This window comes from Physeter macrocephalus, chromosome 8, assembly GCF_002837175.3.
Source record: "Physeter macrocephalus isolate SW-GA chromosome 8, ASM283717v5, whole genome shotgun sequence".
Classification (NCBI taxonomy): domain Eukaryota; kingdom Metazoa; phylum Chordata; class Mammalia; order Artiodactyla; family Physeteridae; genus Physeter; species Physeter macrocephalus.
Window position 1 is genome coordinate 158,715,234 of NC_041221.1, and position 12,171 is coordinate 158,727,404.

Genomic DNA, 12,171 nt, shown 5'->3' on the forward strand with positions numbered 1-12,171 from the left:
AGTGTGTGGAAACTTTTCCTCCTTCACAGCTCCCTCCCAGAGGTACAGGTCCCCTTCCTATTCTTTTGTCTCTGTTTTTTCTTTTTTCTTTTGCCCTACCCAGATATGTGGGGATTTTCTTGCCTTTTGGGAAGTCTGAGGTCTTCTGCCAGTGTTCAGTAGGTGTTCTGTAGGAGTTGTTCCACATGTAGATGTATTTTGGGGAAGGAAGGTGATCTCCACATCTTACTCCTCTGCCATCTTGAAGGTCTGACCTTATTTCATATATTTATTAATTTAAATACTTGAGTTATATTCCAAAAACCTTAAATAAAATTAAAAGCCTAAGGCTTCCCTGGTGGCGCAGTGGTTGAGAGTCCACCTGCTGATGCAGGGGACACGGGTTCATGCCCTGGTCTTGGAGGATCCCATGTGCCACGGAGCGGCTGGGCCCGTGAGCCGTGGCCACTGGGCCTGCATGTCTGGAGCCTGTGCTCCGTGGTGGGAGGGGCCGCAGCAGTGAGAGGCCCGTGTACCACGAAAAAAAAAAAAAAAAAAAAAATTAAAAGCCTAAGGTGTGCATTTAACTCCAACTTCAAATCTTAAAATACTGTTCTAAGTAACATTGCCTTTGATACTTTAAAGTGCACATAATAAGTTAATACACTAAGAAAAGGCATAAAATAAAACTTTTTGGCTCTCATATTAAGTTCATCTGTAGATATCAAACAACAATTTCCCAGATAACCTTTAGATTAGTTGATATGTAATTTTTTACTTGATTTCCTCTTACTGTTCTCTGAATGATTCCCCAGTATGTTTGTTTTGATATGTAAAATTGAGTAATAATTTTGAAACCTTAAAAGTTGTAATGAACATTTTAAAATAATTAACTATACATTCCATTAAGTGCTTCTAGTTCCTTACATAGGAAGTTACCCATAATGCAGTCTAAACCTTACAACAAAATTTTCTGTAGATAAACATAGCAATGGAGCAATTTTCCCTAAATGACAGAAACACTGTGGGTACAGTTTTAAAGTATCAGTATGATAGTATATTTTTAAGGGGGTAAAAAAAAAATCCTGCTGTATCTTAGAATGCTTTATAAACTCCTCAGTTTACTCTGTTTTCAGATAGTACTGTTAAATTTCACTCTGGATTCTCATGAAACTCCCAGTTTCCCAAACCATATGGCTTGATGCAGATAAAACTGGCTTATGGCAAGTAGTATAAACACACTTCACATTTTTCCACCTGTGAAACTACTGAAGTGTTATGGTGTACATTTTTAAGGTTATTAGTACCAGATTTTCAGTGGGTCTTTATTTTCAGACTCTTTTTGTCCTTCTGGACAACTTCATTGCCATATTTGAAAATAACATATTGGCCCTTTCCTTCATCATATGAAGCTCAGACCTAAGAATAATTTTATTTTCAATTTGAGATTAAAATCAATGTAAGGGACATTTTATATGTGGTTTTAAAAACCTTTAGAGTAGGAATTCCTATTTTTTAAATGTAAATTAAATACACATATTCTCTTTCACCCAAAAGTAAGGAAAAACGAGATATCTGAAAGCGTGAAACAGAAAACAGGAGTCAGGTCTTACAAAAGCAATGATGGTCAGTAATGATGATGATGTTTTGATATGTTTTAGCCAAAGGACACTCTTGTCTGCAGTTATCAAAAAAAAGCCACACAAACTCAAATTTAAATCCTGACAGACCCTGTAATACAGAACCAATTATTTACTTGCAACATTGGCATTGGGGTTCTCAGGTTGATGGTAGGAATTTGACTGGATTTGTTTTAATTCCAAGGACAAGCACAGAGACAGGGCACTGAACAAAGAATCACAAAGATAAGACTTATTTGTAAAAAAAAATCTATTTGTGGTAGAAGTGAGGAAAGAAACATTGTGAACAGACAGGTGAGAGGAGACGTTACACTCATTTTTGTTAATAATAAAACTTCCTACTTCTTTGGGGTATGGATATAGCTCATCCCTCACATGTAAAAGATGAGTAATGAAAAAGAAGCACACACGAATACTTTACAAATATAGTGCATATATATTGAGAAAGAGAGAGAAGAGGAGAGAGAGAAAAGTAAAGAAAAGAGAATAAAAAAGGAAAAGAAGAAAGGGAAGGAAGAAAGAGGGAGGGAGGGGAAGGGAGGGGAGGGGAGAGGAGAGGAGGGGGAGGGGAGGGGAGGAAAATGACCTATAAAGAACACTAACCAGAAAAATATTCTCATGGAAAAAATACATATTGTAACCACATTAATTTCAGTGAATTAAAACAAAGCCACTTTCAATGCATAATGGCTTCACTTGTTTGATGTCTCATAATGATGCAGTTATGTACCATATTTCCATATGCATTGGGTCTCTGTCTAGATTTCCTATTTTGTTCTATTATTAGACTGTTATCCAGTTCAAGTACTAATCTCACAGTGATTTAATTATAGAGTCTTTAAAGTAGATACGTTGGAATATTTATGTGATTACTCCCTACCAAATACACACACACACACACACACACACACACACACACACAGAGTACTCTTCTTTTTGAAAGTTTTATTAGCTATTCTTGCTAGTGTATTCTTTCATTTGAGATTTATAATCAGTGTTTTAAGCTCTAAAAAAAACCCAGTTAGCATTATTGTTGGGATCATGTTGAAGTTCTAAACTAACTTAGGGAGAAATGACATTTCTTCACATCTACCTTTTATGATTTTCAGGACTGTATTGCAAGTTTCTTGATAGAGTTTATGCCTGTGCATTCTTTTTCTATTGAAATGTGACTTAAAATTTTTTTTATTATTAACTTTCTGTTTGAAATTTCTTTACATTTTGTGTCTTGCTATTTTACAAAATTTTAAAAAAATGTTAGTTTTGGGTTTTCCAAGTATACAGTCAGGTCATCTGCAAATATAGTTGTCTCTCAGTATTCGAGGGGGAGTGGTTCCAGAATAACTCCTCCTCCCTTCAGCCACCATAACAAAATCCACAGATGCTCAAGTACCTTATATATAAAATGATATAATATTTGCATATAACCTACACACATCATCCTGTATGCTTTAAATCATTTCTAGATTACTTGTAATGCCAAATACAATATAGTGCTATGTAAATAGTTGCCAGCCTGAGGCAAATCAAGTTCTGCTTTTTAGAACTTTATGGAATTTATTTTTCAAATATTTTTGATCTGCAGTTGGTTGAATTTGCAGATGTGGAACCCACAGATACAGAAGGCTGACTGTAGAGTACTTTGGCTAATCCTTCCAAAGCAGTGTTAAATAGTGGTGAAGACAGTGGGTACCCACATCTTGTACATGACTTTATTGGAATGCTTTAAATATTTTTCCAATAAGTAAAATACTTGCTTTGGAGCTGAGATAAACACATTTTATTATGTTAATGAAGTAATAATTATTCTTTTATGTAGTGTTTTAATCATGAGAATATCTTGTTAAATGTTTTCCTTTGTTTTTTTATGTAGAAAATCATATGGTTTCCTTCTTTTTATTTATTAATTTACTAAGTTAAATCAGCATATTTCCTAATATTAAGTTACCTCAACATTGCTACCAAACACTTAAGTGGATCACAATGATTATTTAGTTAACATTTCATTGGATCTTATTTCCTAATATTTTATGTGTTTTTTGCTTCAGTATTCATAATGGAGATTTGTCTGTAGTGCTTCCTTCTTGCATTATTTTTGAATGTTTTGAAATCATATTGTTTTGACCTAATATGAAAACATTTGGAATGTTTGCTTCTTCTTCATTGCTCTGGAATTACGTCAGTAGCCATATATTATTTGATATTTATAAGTTTTTTAGAATAACCCTACAAAAACATCTGGGTCTGGTTCTTTTAATGTCGGTGAGATAGTTGGAAATTTTTGTTTTTCTTCCATAAAAACTGGAGAATTTAGAATTGTTATATCAAATATAGTCCATTTTTATTAAGTCGTATTTTCAGAAGCTTGTCCATTTTATTATGTTTTCAAATATATTTACATAGAGTTTCTTCTAGTAATCATTTATAATTTTTTTTTAAAGATTTTCTAGGCTTTGACAAGTTTTCCCCTTTCTCTTTCTCTATTTGTGCTTCATCTCTTTTTTTAAAATGAGGTTGCCTAGTAGTTTGACTTTTTTGGTGATTCCTTTTTCAAAGAATGTTTTTGATTTATTTATTAGTTCCAATACTTTCTTTTTTCTAACATTAATGATTGATTTCACTATAGTTAATTATTTTACCTTGCTTTCTTTTTGGTTTAGTTTACTGATTTTTTGTTTGTTTGTTTTGTTTTCTTTTTCTTTTTTGGCTATGTGAGTTGCCTTTGTAGGTCATTTTTCTTTCTAGTCTACTGTTTTAATGATTTCATGTCATGAAATGTTCTTGGGTTGCTGCTTTAACTGCCTTCCATAGATCAAATATATTGTAATTTATCATCATTATTTTGAAGAGATTATGCAATTTCATTTTGTATTACTCTTCTTTCCCATGAGCATGTTTCAAAAATTTCCATGTGGAAGACCTTGTATTTTTTTTCAATTGCTTTTTATGTTTTGCTATATTTTTAATTTTTAAATTTAGTTCATTATAGTCAGAGTACAGCTTATGTTATCTCTTATTTTTGAAATTAGTGATGTTTTGTGGTCTAATATAATGTTAGTTTGTGAAAATGTTTCATATGCATATGAAAAGAAGAAAAAATATTTTTAGATTTTCATGTTAAACACTATTTTAAAAATAACCCTATTAATAATGGTGTTTAGGTCTTCTGTAGCCTATAAAATTTTTCCACTGGATCTGTTTTAAATTACAAAGTATTCATTAATATCTCTAATTATTAACATACTTCTCTTTCAACGTGAATCTTTGGTAGTTTCAGCATTAGGACAGTTGTACCTATATTGGTTTTTTGTTTGTTTGTTTGTTTGTTTTTTGTGGTACGCGGGCCTCTCACTGCTGTGGCCTCTCCTGTTGCGGAGCACAGGCTACAGACGCGCAGGCTCAGCAGCCATGGCTTACGGGCCCAGCCACTCCGCGGCATGTGGGATCTTCCCGGACCGGGGCGCAAACCCATGTCCCCTGCATCGGCAGGCAGACTCTCGACCACTGCGCCACCAGGGAAGCCCTGGTGTTATTTTTAATGTAATCACTTTAAACTTTCTTTTGGTTTTAGAAAAAATATATACATAGTTGGTGTTGGTGTTTAGTTAAAAACTCTTTTTTCTTTAATGGCTACTTTGAGCCCATTTGCATTTATTGATATAACCAGTATATTTGATCTTACTTTTACCATGTTATTTTATAACATCTTTTATTGATTTTATGTTTATTTTAAAATATCTTGTATTAGAAATTCTTGTATTTTTATTCTAGTGGTTATTATTATAATAAGGCATTTAATCTCCTGTTTTTAAGATGCTGTTGATTCGTTTCCTACTGTGGGCAATCGTGGAATTAATTAGTAACACTCTCTTTTTATTTCTAAATTAACATCTAATTTTCAGTAACATTATTTCCACTTAACACTGCATATTGTTCAACAAGCTTATTTTGAATTAGAAATTTCTCTCTACATTGTTTCCTCATATGTGATTGTTGTTTTTAACTCTTTTTTCAGAATATCTAACATTTAACTAATATTCTGTCACCGTTATCCCTGTAACCTAGTCATGGTGCTACAGTTAAGTATATCAGTGCTCACCAATACACCTTAGACAGAAGTTTCCCTCAATACCTCTTGGTTATCTGAAGCTCATTCTTGAAAGATTTCTTCAGTAAATGCTTATGAGTACAAAATTCCCTGATACCTTGCAGACTCATAATTGTTTTATAACTATTATACATGAAAAGTACTGTTGCCTTGACTTAGTATGCTTGTAGCAGTTTTTTTTCTTTGAGCACCTTAAATATATAGTTCAATTTTATTAAGAATTGCTGCTGCTGCTGCTAACTCTGATAGAAATATTTTGTTTAAACTTTTCTTGGTACTTTGTAATGTTTTTATATGGATATCCAAGGATTTTTAAAATTTCCTTTATATTTAAAGTGCAGTAGTTGTCCCTAGAATATGTTTTGGTTTTGACCTTCTTGGTTGATTTTTCCTGTAACACTGTTTTTACTTCCTAAATATAAAGTAAAGTCCTCCTTAATTTGGAAAATGTTTTCTTAAATTATGTATTTGCTATTTGTTTTGTTCTGTTAATTTGTTTTCATCTCTGAGACCTCCAATTATATCTATGTTGGATCTTCTTTGCCTTCTAAATTGATCACCTCTAATTCTTTTCATTTTATTGTTTCCTTTTATTTTCATTTTTCTTATTTTCTTTCTATTACTGTAATTTCAAATGTGTCTATCCTTATGCTGCTGATTTTTTTACTCCCTATTTCTAAAATATTGTCTTTATTTTCTATTTCCTGAGCTCTATTAATTCTTTTTCTATTATCCAGCCATATCATTTTGACCTTTATTATTTCTAAGTTATTTCTTTTTTCATGTTTATATAGTTTTAAAATCTTGTTTAGATAATTTTGTATTGTTAAATTAGAATTTTCATGTATTTTATGGCCCTATTTTTCTATCATGACTTAGTTAACTATTAGTACATAATTCAGATTATCTTTCATTTTATTCTTACAATCTTTTTACATGTGATTCACTTGCATCTTGTTTCTCTTTTTCATGTTTAAGTCAGATACACTTTTCTATAATTAAATGCCGTTCATATAAAAGGAGTAGTAGAAACCAAGGTAGTTTTCATAGTTTCACATCTCTAGGTCATCAGTTCCTACTGTATCAGGAAGCACTGGATTCCTTGGATTCAAACTGCTCTCCTTTTTTAACCGTGATGACCATTTCATCACCATCTCTGGTAATAAAAGTGCCATGTCCTCTGGATTCTGGATATGAAATCTCTAGGCATGCCACAAAGTCTACGACTCTTTCACAATGAATAGAGGCTGTCTACCGTAGGGACTTTCCAAGTGGCAGATTCACCCATGGCTTTCACACAAACTAAATGATTTAAGGATCAAATTGAAGTAATAATGAAAAGAATGATGCAGAGGAAAGAAGAAGTTAGAATAGTAAAGATAAAAAGAGATTAATATATTTTCAAAAATAATAGAATTAATAAATTTAATTAATAGATGGTTCTTAAAACTAAGAAACTAGTAGCTTAATCAAGAAAAAAAGATAAAGCAAACATACAAAACAGTCATAATTTGGAAACAATCCCTTATGAGAAGAAAATTTTAAATTATGTGTTAATTCAACTCCCTATGTATTCATCTGAAAATCTGGAAAGATGGCTGTTTTATAGAATAAATAAATTGTAGAAACTTATCATAAAATTGAGAGAAAATCTAAACAGACCAATTGCCATAAGAAAAAAAGTAAAGTTTTGAAAATACCTTAACAGCCACTCATTCTCAGTAAAACTTTGTGAAGCTCAGTTGATATGGCAAGTTAATTCTATAAAACATTAAAAGTTAGAAGCACAAGGAAAGAACAAAATAAAGGAAGCTTCTAAATGATTGTTAATGAAACAAGTAAAACGTTGATACTAACCCAAACAGAGATAAAACATAAGGCAATACATAGGGACAACTCTAATTTCTGGAGACAGCTGCAACATGTCTAGAAAAATTGCAATTAAAATGAAATGTCATTGAAAGAATAATAAACTATGAGCAACTGAGGTGCTCTGCAGGAATGCAAGTGTTGGGAAATAGTGTTAGAACCATGTTAATTGAGCAAGAAAGAAAAGTATTTTTTTCCATACGTGCTGTAGGTGTGTTCAATAAAATTCAGAAATTGTTCTGGTTAAGAATTTAAAAAAAAACTAGGAAATTAAGAGTAGACAGATGGACAGATAAATATATCTTTTTTCAAAACAAAGCAGTCAATTCTCTGATAAATGGAAAAACATTAAAAGCAAGTAAGCAACGAAGGATGGGTTATCCAGTTTTGGAATTATTATTAAACCATTTTGAAAATATGAACCAATTCATTTTGACAAGAGAAAGAAATGAAGTATAAAATTGGATAGAAAAATGTAAATTGTTCATTATTTACAGATTATATGACTATATACTTTGAAGACTCCATTTAATTAAGTAAAAAACCTAACAGTTGTAGATAATAAAGTCTTCAGTAGTTGGCTGAGTAGTCTAATTTACAAATTTAAAAATAAAACTTTGGTATTATAGAATATTTAATATTATAGTTTTATAATATATTTTAGTATTTGATAGGGAAATTGTGTAATCATTAATCTCTATTTTCTCCATATTTTATGCCAATTCTCAAATCTTTACATTTTTGGAGTAGCTGTAGAATTATTTTGTGATGGAGATTTTGACTGGGATGTTGTTGAATTTTTTATGAAAGATTGAATTAAGAGAATTAACTTCCTTACATGATTGAATCTCTTATAATAGTCTCTTATTTTATATTCCTTAGTGAAGAATTCTGGTTTTCTTTTTATAAATCTTGCTCATTTCTAGTTTATTGATTAGCATCCATTACGTCTTAAAAAACACCAGTAGTAGTTCAGAAAAGTTTTGATGTTTGTTGACTCCATTTTAAAAGATCATCTTCCTAGAAATCTTTTGAATGATACTGTTGGCTTTTTAAGTAAATTATATCTTCAAGCAGCAAAAATTAAATAAATACACAGGTGTGTGTGTGTATGTGTGTGTACGTGTGTGCACATGAGTATGCACAATTTAATTGGCTGGCGCTTCCATGGTAATTTGTAATAATAGTGGTGATGGTGTACTTTTTGTTTTATCTTTACTTTGTCAGGAGTGTTTCTAAGGTTTTATCATTAAGCACAAAGCTGGCTAGTGTTAAATGCATGTTTACGTGTTTCTGTATCATGAAGTCATGAATAAGGTGATGATTGAGCTAAGACTTGACGTATGGAGTGGAGTTACCAGGCACATATTGAAGGGAGGAATATTCCAGGAAGAGGAACCATCATCAAAAGGACTCTAATGTCTGTGGGGTGGAAGGAACAGTAAAGAAGATGGTGGGACAGAAGACAAGGAAGAAGAAGGTGGTAGAAATTAGGTCTGAGGTAGGGAGGATCTAATCACATAGGGCTGAGGAGAATTGCAAGAACGTTGGCTTTGATTGTAGGTACAAAGGGGAGCCATTGAAGAATTTTCAATAGAGTCATGATATAATAAAATTTATATTTTTAGAAGAATCATTCTGGTAGTAGCATCTCTAACTCCATATTTTCCAAAACTTTACATTATGCTGCCTCCCATTCTTCTCAAACTCACAATTCTGTTTTTCAAATAATAGCACATAGTCGATGATAGCAAGTCAGGCAAAATTGACACTTAAACAATGTGTACTTGGCTTCTGTTGTTGTTGTCTTAATAAGAATGATTAGAGATTATACAGATTTTTTTGATTGTTTATTTGCATACAGCTCCAAAGATTACTGGGTCTTTGAGTGGGATTAAATTGAGTTATTTGTACACTTTTCCTTATTTGCTGCCCCAGTATTTAAGAGCACAAATCTTAAATAGATTATCTGAAGTCTAAAGCTTTTACATGATACATTGAAACTGAGCCATAAGCTCTGAGTTACGTGGTGCAATAATTTTCTCATTTTTTCACATTTGCATGTTGTTAAATGTAAACCGATTCCTGCTGTTTTGGAGATCAGAAATTTAAATGTTAGAAATAATACCCATAAGGATACACATTTATTGATATTTAAGTTACTGGAAACAAAAGGATACAGTGAGAAACATTTAACATAGGACTAAATTAAATTTACTTGATATCCCCCAGTAAGTATGCATTTTATGACCACCATCACTGTAAATACTACTTAGTAAAGTAGAATATTTTTAGTTATATCATAGTGCTTATTATAGGGTTTTCAGTGTTTGACAAGATTTATTTATAATTGCTCAATTTATAATACTTTGACACAGTTTTAAGCTCTATAGTGAGCTAGTTCCTCCATTTATTCACTTAATTTAATTATCCATTCATTCAGTGATTATTTGAGTACCTGCTTTGTGCCACATGCTGTATTAGATGCTTCAGATGTAGAAGAGAATAAACATCTCTGTCCTAGTGGTGCTTTCATGTTATTAGAGGAAGGGAAGCAAAAAGCAAACCTAATAAACTATGTGGCATTTACAAGGTGATGAGAGCTATGTAAAAATAGAGCAGAGTAAGGGAGACTGAGTATGGGGAGATGAAGCCCAAGAAGTTACTGCAGTTTTACTTGAGAGTAACAGGATCGGCCTCATTGAGAAGGTGAGATTTGACAAAACTCGGAAGGAGGTGAGGGGGTAATCACACAGATATCCTGGAAAAGTGTCTCTTGGGAGGGAAGCAAGGATGGGGGATAACTAGGGAGTAATAGGAGAAGATGTGAGAAAGTAGCAAGAGGTCAGATCTCATAGAATTTTGAGGGCATTTTAAGGACTTCATCTCTTATTGTGAGATGACTGGAGGGGAGCATTTCAGGGCTTTGAGCAGTGAATTCATCTGAGTTTGGCTTTAACAGAATAATTCTGGCTCTTCTGTTGAGGATAGACTGAAGAGGCCAAAGGTAGGACCAAGGAGCTCAGTTAACAAGCGATTGCAGTGATCCAGGAGCGAGATGATGGTGGCTCAGTATAGGGTGGAAATAGTGGGTATAGTAAGATAGGTTCAGATTCTGTGTGTATTTTGAAGTTAGAGCCTAGATGTCATAGATTAGAAATGAATGTAAAATGGAAAGAAATTTAAAAACAATTTCATTCACTCATTCATTCATTCACTCATTCATTCATTCATTTATCGGCTGTGAGAAACTGGAAGATTGGGGATGCAGTCAGTGAGATGTATAAGGTTATATAGGAGGAGCAGGTTTTGGGGAGAGATGAAAAGTTAGGACACAACTTTAAATATCTTTTAGACAGATGAAGAGGTAGATTGGGCAGTCAGATATATGGGCTTGGAGTCCTGGAGAAAAGCTTGGCCTGGAGATGAGACTTTGAGAATTGTTATATATTGATGGTTCTAACAGCTATGAGACTAAAGAGTGCACCATGGAGTGAGGGTAGATAGTGAAAAAGGTAAAACCTCAGCTCCTAGGCACCTCACAGTAAAGAGATGGAGAAAGAGATGACCAGCAACAGAGACTATAAAGGAGTAATGGTGTGGTAGAATGAATTCATGCAGGGCTGGCTTCATGGGCATACAGTCTGTATGGAACTTTATGTGCACAAGGACCCTGTGCTTGCTTTAATGTTCTGCTATCACTGTCTTGAAATTCTTAATAATGATTTATTAAGAATTAATAAGATTAATAATTATTGTTAATAATTAATTAATGTTTGTTAAAATCCTTTTATTAAGAATTTTAACAAACATTAATGTGAGGGGCCTCACATTTTCATTTTGCAATGGACCTCACAGATTATGTAGTTGGTCCTGATTCCATGCCACGCAAGTAGTATATCGACACAAATAAGAGCCCTAACAACTAGATAATTAGTTTTATTTAAGAGAAAACTATTTTTAATGTAATCATACATATGCCTGGGGAAACAAAGATATCTTCAAGCTACAGATCTTTTTCTTTTCCTCCTTCATGTAATATATACACATTTATTTAATATCTTTTCCTTGTATTCATTGAGTGCAAGAGTCATCTTTATTTATTATTACATTTTTAAAATTTCTCCCTACACTTATAACTTCAGACCCTAGTGCAATTTCTGGCACATAGAAAATGCCCAATTTTTATGTGCTATGAGATTTTTCAAATGTTGTTACCACCTAATTGATAAATATGATAGCTTTTTCTCATAGCACAATCTCTATAATCTCTGCAGCTTTTGATAGGTTTTCTTCTTCATTCGTCCTACATTTATTTCACTTTGGATTATTTTGAACTATAGCATGCTTGTTCTTTTCTTCCCTAATGTTCCTTTTATATCCTTTTCTTCCTCTTTCTCTTTGTTCTAAATACACTACTTAGACAAAATAATTTAGATTGATAATTAGTCCTCATCTTTCTTCTTTTTTTGTATTATTTGCTGCTCCTTTCATATATTTCTATAACTATTACCTTCCAATTATAGCTATGCTTCTCTCTTCAGATTCAAAACTGAATGTTATCCTGGCAGTAGG